General features: G+C 55.8%; 1 long non-coding RNA gene across 1 annotated transcript; it reads left to right on the forward strand.

The window, feature by feature from the left end:
• Positions 1–1,363: 1,363 nt before the first annotated feature.
• On the forward strand, positions 1,364–15,844 carry LOC148754546 (uncharacterized). The gene is made up of 3 exons (XR_016019935.1): positions 1,364–4,160; positions 4,911–10,261; positions 10,366–15,844. It is a non-coding gene; the product is annotated as an uncharacterized LOC148754546 (long non-coding RNA).
• The last annotated feature ends 207 nt before the right edge of the window (positions 15,845–16,051 follow it).

Raw genomic sequence — 16,051 nt, forward strand, 5'->3', positions numbered from 1 at the left:
CAGACCTCCTGCAATCAGGGTTTTCCTCCTGCCTGGGCGCGACTTGGGCCCTTCCTGGGGTCACCCTTTGGGGGGGGCCCTCAAGCAGCGTTGCAGAGCTGCACTGGGGGGTGAGGGAGACCCCACCACCCATTGCCCACTCACCTCGCAGCTCAGTGTGTCCGAGGAGGCCCTTGTCACTTTGGGGTGTGTTGGGTAAGAAAGATCACACAAAGACAGGCCAGGGGTCAGGAGGTGTGACATGCAAGCCCTCCTGCAAACCCACGGAAATGCAAGGGGGTAAAGTGGAGGCAGAGCAGGGGCCCCTGCAGTGGGGAGCCACCCCAGCAGGCCCCGCAGTCTGCAGGCTCCGCGCCCCACTCCTTCCTCGTCTCCTCAAATTGCAGCTTCTCCTCCGCGGGCAGCGGGTCCACTCACATTCCGGCCCCCCGCTGGCCGCCAAGGGAGCAACCCAACAGCGGCTCGGAGGCCGGGGATGAGCGAGAGCAGACAGTTTGCCCAGAGACTGCTCCGGGATCCGGTGGTCCTGGCCGCGTGGGGAATGAGCCTGTCAGCCCGCGTCTGCAGTAATTGCTTCCCGGGCCGGCCGCTGGGACCCAGACACACAGGCCAGGGTTGTGGCCGGCCGGCCTGCACTCAGCTCAGCTCAGCTCAGACCCTGATGGTGGGGAGGTCAGAGGACAGGGCCACTGAGACGGGCAGGCGATGGGGCAGGCGTGGGAAGGGTGGGGCCTGGCCAGGAGGGGGAGGGGCGGGTGGGGGAGGGGAGAAGAGGGTGGGGGGAGGAGAGGAAGGGGGAGGGGAGGGAGGGGGGACGAGGAGGGAGACACAAGTATATTACGTGTGCGTGGAGTGGGAGACAGCGAGGCCTGTGTGTTATCCAGTTCACATGTTGTACGTGTGTACAGCGTTTTATGTTGTCTATACATACACAGGTGTGTGTGTGTGTGTGTCTCTCTGTGTGCGTGGGTGTGAGTGTGTTGACGGACAGGGAAAGACAGGTGTGTGTACCAGAATCACAGGTGCATACAGAGGCTGCTCTGTACGGCTCCACATCACATATGTTCACAGAGCACATATATGTCACACACATGTAACTGTGTGTACATAAAGAGGTGTATGTATGTTACTCATGTAGCAAACGTGTGTGTATAAGACTTTTACCTATAGGGTGTGTACACATAGCACACGTGCGTGTCTGTGTCAGGCGATGTTTTTCATGTACCAGGGGGGCCAAGACAGTGGGTACACATGACTTGGATTCATCTGTTGTTATCAGTATAGACTGAGTGTTACAATTTCAGTACAGTTTTTTCCTTTCTTAAAATGTGTATCCATTTTTGTGGCTCCCTCTGTGTGTGTGTGTGTGTGTGTGTTGGTACATACAGGAAAATTCACATTATGGACATAAATACATGAATTCACATACCTTACGTATGTAAACATCTATATATAACACACAAATTTACATCACATACGTGTTGGGCACACACACTACATGGGCACATATATAAATGTATGCAGACTTAGATATTTCTAGATGTATACAGCTATGCGTTTGATAATATATACAACTGCTACTAAGTTAATATATATAAGAAATATTTATTATGTATACATATTACACATACGTAATGTAGGGGGGTTGTGGGGAAGAGACAGAGTTAGAGACAGACAGACAGAAGGGGCAGAGATACAGACAGAGAGACTGGGGTGGGGACAGAGACGGGAGACAGAGATGGGAGGGAAGGGGGACTGTGGGAGTCTTGGTTCTTACTTCTGAGGATTTGTTCTCACGTCCAGGTCCCAGCTCCCGCCCCACACCAGCTCTCCATTTTGCACAAACAACCCTGGGCTCGGGTTGACACTAGGTGGTGTCAGGTCCTCGTTGGAGGACAGCGGGGCTCTGTGGCTGAGAGAACAACTGTCCCCTCCCGATGAGCTCCCTGGGGTTCACGTGTGTGGTTTGAGGGCGTGGAGCCCCTGGGGCCCTGCGCCTCTGTCCGAGGACTCTGCAGGAAGGAGGGTGCTGCCCCAGGCTGCAGGCTTGGTTCTGGGGCAAGATGCCAGACGAGTCACAGGTGCTGGCAAGTTGGGTCTGGCTCCACAGGGCACAAAACACCCACAACCACTGCTCAGGGCTGTGCTGGCGTCGCCCAGACAATGAACCAGGAGATAAGATACTCACCCGCCCTTTGCAACTCAGCGGGCACGGCGAGGGCTCCACGCATGCAGACATTGGGGACCCAGGACGGGCAGCAGAGGCGGTGCCTGTGGTCAGCTGAGTGACCCCAGTGGCTCTGGGCTCCTGGGACCTGGGGTGGCGTGGGACTCACCATGACGGAAGTGAACGAGCTGGGCTGGAAGCCATGGCACCTGGGCACCCATTCGGGTCCCCCACCGAACCCCAACTTTCTTTCCTTCTTGGACACCCTGTTTCCCGTCTCAGAAGAATGTGGGCGTAGGTGTTGGACCCCTTTCTGTTGTCGGCTGAGAACAACGGGAACCCATGGAGGAGTGGACAGGAGGACACCCAGGGCCTGTCCCTGTCGTCACATTGAGTGAATGGGGTCGGGGGGGCATCGGCATTTGTATCTGAAACAAGAATTCTGAGACCAGGAACGTGACGTATGACCCCGGTGCAGAGTGAGCCCCCAACGGCACGGGCCACGCCCACTTTCTGGGCTTTCGCCGAAATATAACATTGACCCCACATTTATATAACGACATGTCTGATGGAAGAAGTTATTGAACCAATGGCAAGAAACACATCCAAGGGTCCTGAAACACAGACCAACAAAACCAGCTGTGAGTGAAAGCAAGATGGATCATTTCCTCCGATTCTTATGTGGTCATCTGTGAATTGCAGTTACTGGGCTAACGGGACGTACAGGCCTCTAACCTCTGACCTCTGACCTACAGGCCTCTGACCTGTGGTGCTCGGCTGGGCCAGCTGTCGATGGAGCGGGACCCATGGTCTAAGCCGCTCACCTGGGCCAGGTGTGGACGCTCACCCGGGCCAGGCTTGCTGCTGCTGCTGTTGGAAGTTTCCCACGGGCAGGTCTGTGTACAGAGCCGGACAGTGTGACGTCCAGACTGACCACCGACCCTCCCTAAAATTAAGTGGATTCTATTCATTATCCCCAGTTGTTCCTAAATTACAAGGGCGTAATTGCACCTCAGCTGTAGCACTAACAGAAACTTTCCTCTGTGGTTTAATCGATAACCTGCGGCCGTGCCAGCTCGGCAGGACGGTGGGGGGTGGGGGGTACATGGCCGCTGTCCTCGTGACCCTGGCGAATGCAGAAATCCTGCTCCGCCTGTTTGCTTGTTGGCGGATGAGGGAGAGGCAACACCACTGGGCGAAGTCCGTGGGAATCCCATTGCCAATGCACCTAAAACACCCCGCACGTGCCTACCCGTGGCAACCACGGCACAGGTCACAGTTATGACCTGGCATTGCCGCACTTCACGGGGACACAGCCCATCACTGACCTGGGAACTGTTTCTCCTGCAGGAGCTCGCGTTGCCAGGATTCGTGGGGAAGGCCTCTGCACGGTGACTTGTCTGTATACACAAGCTCGTTCCTGTTTCTCGCTTTCTCGTCCATTCGCCCACCACGTCACGTCTCTGCGACCACTCGTGTCCCGCAAGGAAAGTCTATCACCACTGAACAGGCAGCACGTCATGCTTGGTCTGGGGGGGCAGACAGAGGCATGTATTCACGGCGCGGCTCCGACACGTGGAGATTTAGAGCTGGCACATGGGTCCCCCACACACTGAGATGGGAAAGGGCTCTTGTGGAAGACGCAGCCTCCCCCTTCCGTGCCCGGGCTGTTCCCTTCAACAAGAAGCAGAGGCCGGGGACACTTTCCCTGCCCACAGGAGACGGATATGCTCCACGGAGCCGAGAGCCGACCTGAGCGTGCAGACAGGTCGTCCTGGAAGGACCGGAGCAGCTGCCGACGCTCAGCGTGTGGGGACAGCCGTGTGTTTTGTCTCCTTTCCTAGTTTCCCCCACGCTCCCCTCGACTGGGTCCAGCCCAGAGTTTCCCGTCTCTTTTCCTAGGGGATGAATGGAGGGCAGCCAGGCAGAGGCTCGGGAGAGACGACCTGGAGCTCACAGACACGGGTGACGGGCTGGTGCAGGTATGATACAGGTCTGTACACGGATAGATACAGCAGGTATAGGTGATGGGTGGGTTTAGGTGCAGCTATAGACGTAGATATGGATACAGTATAGACAAGGGTGTAGCCATAGCTATGGGGTGATAGATACATAGAGATAGACAGAGACAGAGACAGAGAGAGCTGATATAAATAGATATATAGATATATAGGTATAGACAGGACATAAATGACATCGATATAGGAGTGTACAGAGATAGAGACATATCGGTGATCTATAAATATAAATATCATCTGAATATAGGTCTATAGGTGATGGAGATATAGGTGTACAATAGACGTACATAGTATATACATATGTGGACCTTGATACATGGATGATGGATGTGTAGCTATCGCTGTGCTGCAGACAGAGATAAATAGCTGATATAGCTGATATAGATACGAATATGGGTATAAATATGACGTAGGCGACATAAACACATGCGTGTATACGTGTGTATATATATAGGTACAGACATAGATATATAATAGATACAGATACACATGTAGATACTGTGTGGATACATAGATACAGATGTGCAGACATTGTTATCTGGATGATATAACTGTAGTTACAGGTCTGTTATCACTGTAAAGAGATGCTATAGGTACAGACGTTGTATCGCGATGACACAATAAGCATATGCATATATGGCTACGCAGACAACACTGAGACAAGCACACGTACACATATACGTGACATAACTAGACACAGACACAGACATGGAAGGTGTTCGCAGCTCGCGTGACGAGAACGGCTGGCGTGTCGTCCCAGGAGGGAGTCCTGCAAAACGCTGAGAAGGACGCAGACAGCCCAGCGCGACGTGGACAGAGCACCGAGGGCCGCGGGTGAAAGGAGGCCATCGGAACAGCCGCCAGCGAGCTGCTGAAAGGACACACGGCACCGCCAGCGTGGCGGCCAGGGAGCCGAGACCCTGGTGAGAGCCCAGGGCAAGCCGGTCCTCTGGAGCGCTCCCTGGGACCCGTGCGGCCCTGCCCTCTTTGTGTCACTTGTCATCGACTGCATCGGGGGTCACCAGGCTGGAAGGCGCCGGGCACGCACCAGGAAGCCGCTGAGCGCGAGCCAGGGGCCAGGAGGCAGCCCCACGGCCAGCCAGGGTGAGCGGAGAGGCCCGGGCGCCCACCATACCCCCGTCAGAATGAGTGGGTCACCACCCCTCTCGGCGTGCAGCCTGCACGCTTGCCAGGACAGGGGTAGCGAATGAGCACACATGGGCGCTTCACGGTCTGGACAAGTCAGATCAGCTGTGTGGGGACCTCGCTCCCTCTTCCGGTCGTAGGGGAGGGTCTGGGCCAGGGACTACTTCCCACACCTGACGTTCTCATGTGCGTGTCTGGGTCCAAACGTCCCCCCCGTTTCTTTTATAAGGACACCAGTCCTACTGCGTTCGGGCCCACCCATCGTAAGGAATGACGTCTGCGAGGAACCCGTCTCCGAATCCAGTCCTGTCCTGAGGTCCCGGGGGTTAGGCCTCCCACGTAAGAATTTGGGGGAGACACAGTCCAGCCGACCTCCTGCTGGGGCCCCACGATGGCTTATAAGTGAGCATGCAGATGACAGGTGAGGCAGGTGGTCTCGGAGCGGGGAGCCTGCCTGTCCCTGCCGTGTCCCCCCAGGGCCCCAGAAGCGGGCCTGCCGTGCTGTGAGCCTGTGAGACGGACGATTCTTTAGTTGGATGGTCTTTGAGAAGCTGTCTCTGCGCTGCTGTTGCTCAGGGCATGTTCGCAGGAAAACGTCACAGGTATCGTTTGCGTGTTAGGGGCCTGGGTAGGAGTGGCCATTAGAAGAACGGGGACCAAGGGGCTCAGTTTTCACTAAGTCCCTCATGTGACAATATGCACCAACACCCCTCGCCCGTGAAATAAACACGGGGAAACTGGCAGTTGTGTGTCCGCCCAAATGAGGGCACGGGCAACTTTTGCTTATATACGTACTTTGTTTGAAGAAACAGGCTGGGATCTGTTCAGCAAATGAATCCACAGCAGAAGCTTCCCAAACAATGTGTGAAGCCAGCCTGTTGGCCTGGATTTGCATAAGTGGCTAAGCCGCGAAAGACACAGCCAGTGTCTGAGAGCCGCTGGCACCGAGAACAAAACACGAGCAACCTGCCACCCACCTGTTTCCAAACAGTGGCCCCCCCCCCCAGGAAGTCTCCAGAAAACATGTAATTTTATTGAACGCAGGGAGGTGCCAACTCCCGAGGGGCCCTGGCCTGGCCGGTGCACGCGTCACAGACGGGGCTCCCAAGATTTCGTGTGACGGCAGATTTCGGCCGCCGTGGTCTGCAGTCAGGACGTGACGGAGGACCCTGTGCACGCTAGTGGTTTTGCAGCCCAGACAGGATGTCGCTTGTCCCAAACTTTGAACTAAAGCTCTTCTGCATTCCATGCTCTTCCTTTCCTGTGTGGGGGTGTCCTTGGGCTTTAAAGCTGCTGGTGCAGCACCGGTTGGGCCACCAGGATGCATTGGGAGCTTCCGTGACGCAGCGTAACGTAAGGGAGGGGCGACAGGGCTGATGACACAGTTTCTCTTTGGTTTAGGGTCCCTTTGAGTCATGACCTGTATCCCCCAGGTACTGAGGCCATTGGCTCAGCACCGGCCGTGTGCCCCATGGGTAAGAGGGGCCAAGCGCCCCCGTGTGCCCGGCGGGGTAACAGCGTGGCAAGCATTTCCCCATTTGACCTTCCTTCGGACCCCGCAAGGTAGGTGGTGACATTACCCTTTTTACAGGACACCCAGGCCTGGGGGTGTTGGGTTGACACTGCTCCTGCAGCTGGTGGCTGGCAGGCCTGGGGCCAGCTGGCTGTGGCTCATTCCCTGAATCAGGTGTTATCTGAAGGCCTCAGGATGGTGGCCGGGAAGGTCCCCGCACCCAGGCGTCCTGGGAACAGCCCTGACTTTCTGGGTGGTGCACGCAGTGAGGGCACACCAAGGGCCACCCACCCGCCGGGGCGGGGACGCACGCGACACCACCTCGTGGACGTGGACGGAGCCCCCTTTGTCCTTCGCACGGGAGCGTCCCTTCCAAGCAGAGGCCCGAGAGTCACAGGCGGCCAGCCCGCGTGCCCGACCCTGGAGGTGGTGTGTGCCTTCCGAGTGCTCTGTTAACAAGACAACAATCTCAATTTCCTTTTGTGGGAAAGGCACCCGACGCAAGGTCCACGCGGAGGAAATGCCTCTTTAAACATTTCCGCGGGGCTGTTTTCGCTGGCCTTGGCTGGACGGCTGCCAGCGTCCTAGGAGCAGCAGCGGGCCGGGCGGGGAGGCAGCCCCAAGTGGGGACATCGGGGCGGTGGCAGGTGGGCCTGCCCGTGGAGGGGCACCACGGGGGTGACAGCCACAGAGGACGGCCCTGGGAGCATTGGGACCCGGTGGGCGTCCATGGAAAAAAGAAGCACGGTTGGGTGTGCACGTGAGTGTGTGTTATTTTCTCCTCCATAAAGGAGAGCCGGGGAGAGAGGTTAGATTAGAAAACTTCAATTAAGTCTTTAAAAAGGCCATCTGCCGAACGGTGACTGGGGTTTCGTGTAAACAAAATGCCTGCGCTGGTTACAAACAAATGATCTTATCTATTGTATTGTGTTACAAATTAAAATTAGATCAAGCCACCTACATGATACCTTGGCTGCATTTTCAATTTCTGGGGGGAGGCTCAGCCGTCCGGGGTGCGTCCTCCCCCCGCCGGACGAGCCCTCATTATCTCTGCTGCGGCATGACTTGCTGTGCGTGGCGTAGGGAAAGCCTGCGGGTACGTATTAATTATCCTTTTGAATAGTGATGAAATTTTAAAAAGATCTCCTTTAGGCTCCCATCAGCAGCAGATGAAACAAAGGCACGCACAGCTTGCGAGTGGAGACTCACATGTGTTTCTACATCTGTTCAGGATATTTCAATTTGAAGCTCAACAAGCAGAGGCTGGGATTAAAGAAGAGGATGGGGGGAGCGAGGGACGGAGGGGGAGAGAGAGAGGGATGGAGAGAGACAGGGAGAAAGAGAGAGGGAGAGAGAGGGAGAGAATAAAGTCCCGCAGTAACAGACCCTTCCTGTGCTCGTGACCAAAACAGCTTCCGTTCTTGGAAAGTGCACAGTTGCTTTCTTACGTCCATGTAATTGTTGCAATTCAAGGCGAGATTCCACGTGTGCACGGCCGGAGCAGTGTCGGCGTGAGGAGCCCACCTGTTACCTGCAGACTCCAGGCTCCCGGCAGACGCCCCCCCCGCCCGGCCCCCCACCCCTAGTGCTTTCAGAGGGTCACCACCAGATTTGCACAGCTTGATGCAGGCGGACGTGTGTGGCCGCTGGGTTGAACAGGTCTTTGCTGCTTGCATGGCCGGCTTTGCCTGAATCCTGGGTGCTTACAAATAGCAATTACCTTTTTTTTGTTTTTAATTTTATTAAATTTATGGGGGTGACCGGTTCATAAGATTATGTAGGTTTCAGGTGTGCAATTCAATGATATGTCATCCCTACGTGACATGTCTGGTCACCACCCAGAGTCAGTTCTCCCTCCAGCACCCATTTGCTTTTACTTCCTTCTTTCAAGAGGTTGTCCTGACTCGCCCACACCCGAAGGTTCCTTCCAATGTTTAAAAAAGGCAAATGGAGCCCAACGCCATTGGACGCTGCGGCCAGGGCCTAACAGGAAAGGCGTTTGAAAAGCTGCAGAACGCACCTCCCGGGGACCCACAAGCGCCGGGATAACAGCACCCAAAAGAGAGTAAAATTTTAGTGTCCCTCTTTGCAATCTACGCGCCTGCTCTGCTGGACAGTTGCAAACGGAGACCTCCTGAATTGCAAGCGTAACCGTGAGCTCAAATGCAAGAACGGGGTCCAACACCCAACAGGGTGCAAGGAGATAAGTGGCAATGATGCCATTTAACTGGTGAATGCAAATCCTGTCGACATTGCCAGATAAGCAGCTTCTAGGAGTGGCATCTCCGAGCTCAGAAAGGAGAGCCCAGTTCTGCTATGTGGCTCTGTCTCGTGCTGCCTCTCAGGCGGCATTTTCACCCACTTTGGGTAAAACCCAACTGGGATATCTTATGGGAAGGAATCTTACGGGGTCACGGCCGTATGTCCATTGGTACGTGACAGTGGAGGCAGAGATGGGAGGGAGGCGGCCACCAGCCCAGGGACGCCTGGAGCCCCCAGGAGCTGGAAGGGGCAGGAGGGACCGTCCCCTGGGGCCTCCAGAGGGAGCGTGGCCCTGGGACACCTTGATGGAAGGGCTGAACTCTCAGTGGTTTGGTGCCTGTAAACTTGCAGCGCAGCAAATGTTTTATCAACATAATCATACATTTTGGCTGGATCTGGTGTGGGCTCCCGCTCCCCGGGGAGGCTTGGGGACAAGCATCTCACCTGACAAATACCCAAGTAAAGCAGCAAGGCCGTCTGAAGAACCGAGATGACCCCACGTGACCTGTGGTCCAGCCGTAGTCGGAACAGCAGAGTGAGGTGTGAGCTGGGAAATCCACGGTGTGTGTGCTCAGACCCCCTCTCGGGACGCTGGCTGGAGAAGCGCAGGTCAGAGGACGTGTGCCTTCAAATGTGGGACGTAAGTTTGCTCTGTGTACAGACTTGCTGGCTCACACCCACCTGTGTCTCTGCCCGTGAGGTGCATCGGAAGAGAGGGACGTGAGGTTTCCGCCAGCAGGCGTGCATTCAGAAGGAGCCCAAACATGCTAAAAACATGCGCAAGTTATCAGGCGAACGTGCTGAGGCCCATGGGCCCTAAGCAGCTTGCGTCCCCCTGCCCGGCCCAGGAGACGGCCCCAAACCCAGAGAATGATGTGACACACACGGGACCTGTCTCTGCTGTTGAAGACAATTGCGTTTATAGTTCTCTCCGGAAGTGCTTCTGGTTCAGTACAGCGGTACCTCTGTTTTCTAACCTACCCCGTTCCGAAGACCATTCGAGTCCTGGAACGTCGGCAAACAGCCGACCGCTGGGCCTCAGGATCTTGCACTCAGTGGACGTCCGAGGCGTGTTCGAACACCGAAGCATTTACTGCCCGGCTTACGGCGTTCGTAAACCGAAATGTTCCTCAACGGAGACGTTCGAAAACCGAGGTACTGCTGTATTTCCATTTGCTGGCTCTCGATGCCAATTGATATGGTTCTGTTGTGTGTTTCCAGCATCGGGGCGTACAAGACATTTTCCCTTTTTCCTGCAGACTCTGTCCCAGACTCTGTCCCACTGGCTGACGTGGACACGTCCAAGCACCTTTATTTTTTCCGTCATGATCTCGGCCTTCCCCGTGCAGCTGTAGCGTCCACCGGAGCTGGGCCACGACTGAGTTTGCTTGCAGACGTGTCCTTGCGTGTGGCACTCAGCCGGGGAGGGCACAGGTGCACGCGTCACAGTTTGCATGGTGACTGCAGGCAGAGGGGCACACATCCCACCTCTCCCCGAGCCCAGCTCATCGGAGATGCCCTAAGGTGTCGGAAACGGCTTGCAGAGAAGTGACACTAAAAGGTGGGGCTGGGGACCGAGAAGCAGGTCTTGACAAAGGGGCAAAGGACACGTCGGGAAGTGACGGTAGATTTCTCTCCCTTTGGTGCAGAACGGTCCTGGGGTAGTTGTGTTAGACGTAGATTATTCTAGGCTAAAAATGTGAGACGGAGGAGTGTGTCACTCATGCTGCCCTCCAAGCAGAGAGAGGGTTCACAGTCGACCAGGGTGACCCCACGAATGGCTCCAAGGAACCCACAGGACACAACACCCCAGGGTGGGACCAGACCAACTCTGCCAACCGGACTCGGCCTCTCAGGGTGGACCCAGAGCTGACCCGTGGGGACCCAATGGGCCCATCGCAGGTGGCCCCACAGCCGACCCCACTGCTCGCGTGCCGTTCATTGTGACGCTTGCTGGCTAGGAAAGGTCGTGCGTGGAACCCGCTGGGCTTGAAATCTGGACGTGGGTCTTCTAAACCCATCGTCCCTTGGCTGAGGCAGTCAAGTGGGATGGCCGTGTCACCCGGTGTTTTTACCACGAGGCCAGGACACAGGATTCCAGGCAACCGTGCGCCCGGATGGCCTGCAAAATGGCGGCCCTCGTGGGAAACCGCGTCCATCCCAACGCTGGTCGTCACCTCCCTCCGTTTCAAAAGCCATTGACAGGTCCTCTGATGTGCTCCTGAAATGACCCGACGTGTCTTTGTACACTGCCTTGATTGTTTTTCTTTCCTTTGTATGCTTTTTAATTTCATCGTGGGCTTCCCGGTTGAAATTTTCAGCCTCCAGCGAGTTTGAGCAGCTGAGTGACAGAAGCCCCTAAAAATAGGGCTGTGCAGCCAAAGTGCTGACACCACTTTATCTCCTGCGGGAGTGAAGGTGACACAGCTATAATTAAAAGGACACGGAGTGCTCCGTCTTTGAGTAACCTAAATAGCTATCAGGTTAACTTAAAATACAGTCTCTCAGCATTATGGAAAGCTGCAGGACACGGGAAGCTTGTTCTCCGGCAAGAACGGATTAACCAATTCCGACGAGAGGTGAAGAAAACCGAGCTTGTCTATGGTTGTCGAAACGACACCCATAAAACGGTCTTTGAAAATGTGCTGTGAGAGGTCAACAGATGGGGGAACGTGCTCGGCAAAACCCGTGCACAAACGGCTGCCCGAGTGGCTCGGCTCCGTTTCAACACACCTCAGGGTGTAAAGGACATTTCAGCCGTGCCGTGTGCCGGCAACTGTACTTGTTAGTACTCACATTGGACATTAGGTAATAAAAATACACATTTCCCCTCCTCTGTGTCTTTTGTAAGCATCTTGCGTCTCTCTCTCTCTCTCTCTCTCTCTCTCTCTCTCTCTCTCTCCTGGATCCGTTTCTTTCTTCAGCTTGTGAGCAGGAGAGCATCTGGTATGATTTTTCATTTTCGTTTTTGCTTAATAACATTTTCTTCTCGGATTTCGTGGGGTGGCTTGATAAAAGCTGTCCTGTTTTATAAGTTAGCTTTTACGACTTCCCTTCCTCATTGTTTCTGCTGGGCTCCAAGTTTTTCTTTTCTTTTCTTTTCTTTTCTTTTCTTTCTTTCTTTCTTTTCGTTCTTTCTTTTCTGCTTTGGTCTGGCTTCTCTCTTCACGCCTGCTTTCTAGCACAGCGTTACAAAAAGAGGGTTTCCTGAGCTGGTAAGATGAGGCACGTCGGGGCTTTTTTCCCTTCGTGCAGCTAAGTTTATAAGTTTATTCACTCTGCAGACGCTTCTTTTCTGAACAGGAAGGTGGGGGAGCCGTAAGGTGGGGTGTGAGAGAAGACGTGACAAGGGCCACACGGCACTTGTGTGTTTAGCCCAGTAGAAGTGGAAGATGTGGGACAAACAGTGTAAATCAGGGGACGGCGCTGGGACATACAAAGGTTTCCATCAGCGGCAGCGGCTGCCTTTTAGTTGCAGGATTTAAAGTGGGGCCCCCGAGACGCCTTTCCCAGCAGCCGTGTCCCTGCCCCGGGACCCCACGAGCTCCAAGCCCTCCTCATCCACTTCCCTGCCACTGGTCCCTGTTCAGAAGGCCCCTGGCTGCTGCCACCGGAGCCTGGGGTCCCACCTACATGTCTCGTGTCCACACGACAATGGAAACTGAGTTGTTTCTGGTGGGTTTCGACATCGTACGCTGTTTGCCCGTAGAGCCTCAGGCCGCCGGGCGATGGATGACGAGGCAGGTTTCGAAGCTTGGGGACAGGGGACGGGCCTTCATCCCTTCGGTTTCAGCAGAGACGGCGCCTGAGGCCGCGGCCCTGCCCTGAGCCGGGCTCCCGCGGGATGCGCGTGCCTGCAGTGCCCTCTGCTGGGCGGCCGCGGGGCTGCGCGCTCGGGCTCCATCCTGGGCACGGGCCGCGGCAAAACATCCAGGCCCATCCCTCGGGGCCGCCTGGAGACCAAACTTCAAACTGAGGACCTGCTAAGGACGCAAAGATAAAGGGGGGCTGTGGGGGGCTGTGCCCTAAAACCAACGGCCACTGAGTCACCGAGAAGAGACAGAGGAGGGGTCCATGCAGGGAGCGACGGGGGACCTCAGAGCTAAGTGCCGCGTGCCAGCCAACCCGGCACCTGCCCCGCTGTGCCAGCCCTTGCTAATAAGTGGGGGGCATTGCATTGGTCCCCTCGTGCGGCTGCGAGAAACGCCACAGACTTACTGGCTTAAACAACACAAGTGTGTTGTCTCTGCGTGAGGGGCCGGACGTCTCACAGGGCTGCGCAGGGCTGGCTCCTTCTGGGGGCGCCAGGACAATTGTCTCCTCGTCTCGGCAGCTTCTGGAAGCGGCCGAGCTCCTGGGCTCGGGGCTCATCCTCCCATGTCAAAGCCCATCACTCTGACCTCTGCTTCCATCGTCACGTCTCTTCCTCTGACTCTGGCCCAAGCCTCCCGCTTACGAGGACCCTGGTGATGACATGGGGCCCACCTGTGTCATCCAGGGTCACCCCCCAGCTCAGAATCCTGCACTTAGTCACGTCTGCGAAGGCCTTTTCGCTGCAGGAGGTCACATTCTCACGCTCTAGGAATTAGGACACGGACGTGTTTGGGGCCATGACTCTGTCTACTACACGGGGATCAGGGCAGTGACCGCTTTGGGGACACCCATGCTGTCCACCCCATGCACCTGTGAGCTGAGAGCCGACACCTGCCGTTAACACCAGTCTGGCCCCTTCTGTCAGCCAGGACTTCCCCAGGGGCCTTCGAAACACCAGACAGTCGGTGCACACACACCTGAGAAGGTGCCGAACCAGTGTGGGAAGAGCCCGAGGACAAAGGTGTGTCCGGTTGGATGGAGCTGGCGTGAGACGCCCCCGGACACGCGGCTCCAGGCTCCTGCCGCAGCCAGAGTGACTCCCCAGAAGGGTCCGCGCTTTCGCTTTCTTCCCCTGGTCTGTCCCCCCACGCCTGTCCCGGTCTCTGAGACCACGCCATCCCCTTCCCAAGAGGCTGAGGGTGGGACACAGGGGTACGTGGGCGTCTGGAAGCCGGCGTGCTACGAGCCTTTATGGGGAAAGTTTTGTACCAGGCACAACGGAAGGTGCAACTCCAAGGAGACACGTGGTCTCCCTCACCGCGAAGCCAGCACGATCCTCTCAAGGGACAGACAGGACCCACAAAACACCCCCAGATTTCAAACAGCACGCCAAGCCAGCAAGGAGGGTGCTGGGTCTCCGCCACCCAGCAGGTCCCCCCAATTCTGCTGGGACGGAGGGACGGGGTCATGGCAGGAGGTGGCAGCAGGAAGCCAGCCTGAATACACAGGAGACGTAACTCCTCTCTGAGCAGGACAGGCTGCCCTGGGCTTGTGGCGTTCGCTGTAAGGCCAACCCTAACCCTAACCCTAAGCTTGTTGCTAACTTGCATCATTTTTACGAGTTTCAGTGGAGTCCGTGTTCTGGGTTGGGGGCGGGAAGGGACAGCTCATGGTTTAATTTCCTTTTCTTTTGTGCATTTGTAATTAAAACTGCAGTGTCCACCCAAAGACAAAGGACAGGATGCTTAGCTAACATAGCCCCCCCCCCCCCCAAACTTGAAATGACTCCAGAGGAAGGTGTGTTGTTGTTTTTTTCTCTTCTGCGATGTGTCAGGTTTAAGTGATATCAACACGTAACCGACAGCCCAGGGGACCCCCACCTTCCCTGCAAATGCAGGGGGCCGTCCAGCGTCCGACACACAGGGCCAGCACACACCAGAGAGCCTGCCTTCTGGCGTTTCTTCTGCGGAATCACATCCCTGTGCTGACAGGGTTTGACCACCGGAAAGGAAGAGAGAAACCGCTGTGCCGAGCTCATCTTGTGTATCACCGGCTGGTCTCCACGTGTCAAAAGGAAATAAAACCATCAGGAACCTCCCGCAGGCCAACTGCTCGTGAGTCCCCGGCCCCTAAGGCACGAGGCTGTGAGCTCTTGCCAGGATTGTGCACAGAAAACCACACAAGTAGGGCCCTTCGTGGACAGGGCAACAAAGGGAGGTTTGTGGAGGAGCCTTTTTACAGGTAGACACTCAGGTGGGCACACAGAGGTGGGCACACACCTGACAGTGTCGGGGAGACTCTGTGTGGGGATTGGTTCTGTTGTTTCGGAATCATTTTGGGAAATAAACAGACAGATAGATGATAGATAGATAAATAGATAATAGATAAGAAGGAAGGAAGGATGGATGTGATTCTGGAGGCTGCAAAGCCCCACACTCGGCTGCCCGAAAGCTGGAGCCCCAAGGCCAGTGGGGTACGTTCCAGTCTGAGTCCAAAGGCTTAAGAACCAGAAGCTGATGATACCACGCCCGGCTCCAGGGCAGAAGCCGAAGGTCCCAGCTCACGCAGTCAGGCAGAGAGATCAAAGTCGCCCCCTTCCCTCCGCCTGTTTGCTGCTGTCCAGGCCGTCCCCTGATTAGACGCGGCCCACCCACACTGGGGCGGGCCGTCTGGTGTCCTTAACCCACTGATGCCAACGCCAGTCTCATCCAGAAAGACCCTCTAGAATAGTGCTTACCCAGACGTGTGGGCGGCCAGCAGCCAAGTCAAGTTGACGCAGAATTAACCACACACATAGATGCAGTAAACTCTATCCTGTGGGTGTGTATGTGTCTGGATGTAGATCTTGAGTGTTGTACGTCCCTATGTAACGGACACGTGTATTATACGTATATTGTAGACGACCCACAATGCAGTTCAACCGTGTTCCGCTTTATTTTTTTTTTTTAACGGTTTTTGGTAGCCGTGGTAGGCGTGCAGAGGTGTCACAGAGGGACACTCAGCGTCCCCACGTGCCCACAGCCCGCTTTCCCCGCTGTCGACACCGTGCGTTTGCAGGCTGAGCGTGTTCCCGTCAGGAAGCAACACGGTGCATTGTCACCGGGCCTGCCCCATGCGAGTGGCTCGGATACA

The sequence above is a fragment of the Rhinolophus sinicus genome, chromosome 18, assembly GCF_057876585.1.
Source record: "Rhinolophus sinicus isolate RSI-liver-muscle chromosome 18, RSI-T2T, whole genome shotgun sequence".
In the NCBI taxonomy this organism is placed as follows: domain Eukaryota; kingdom Metazoa; phylum Chordata; class Mammalia; order Chiroptera; family Rhinolophidae; genus Rhinolophus; species Rhinolophus sinicus.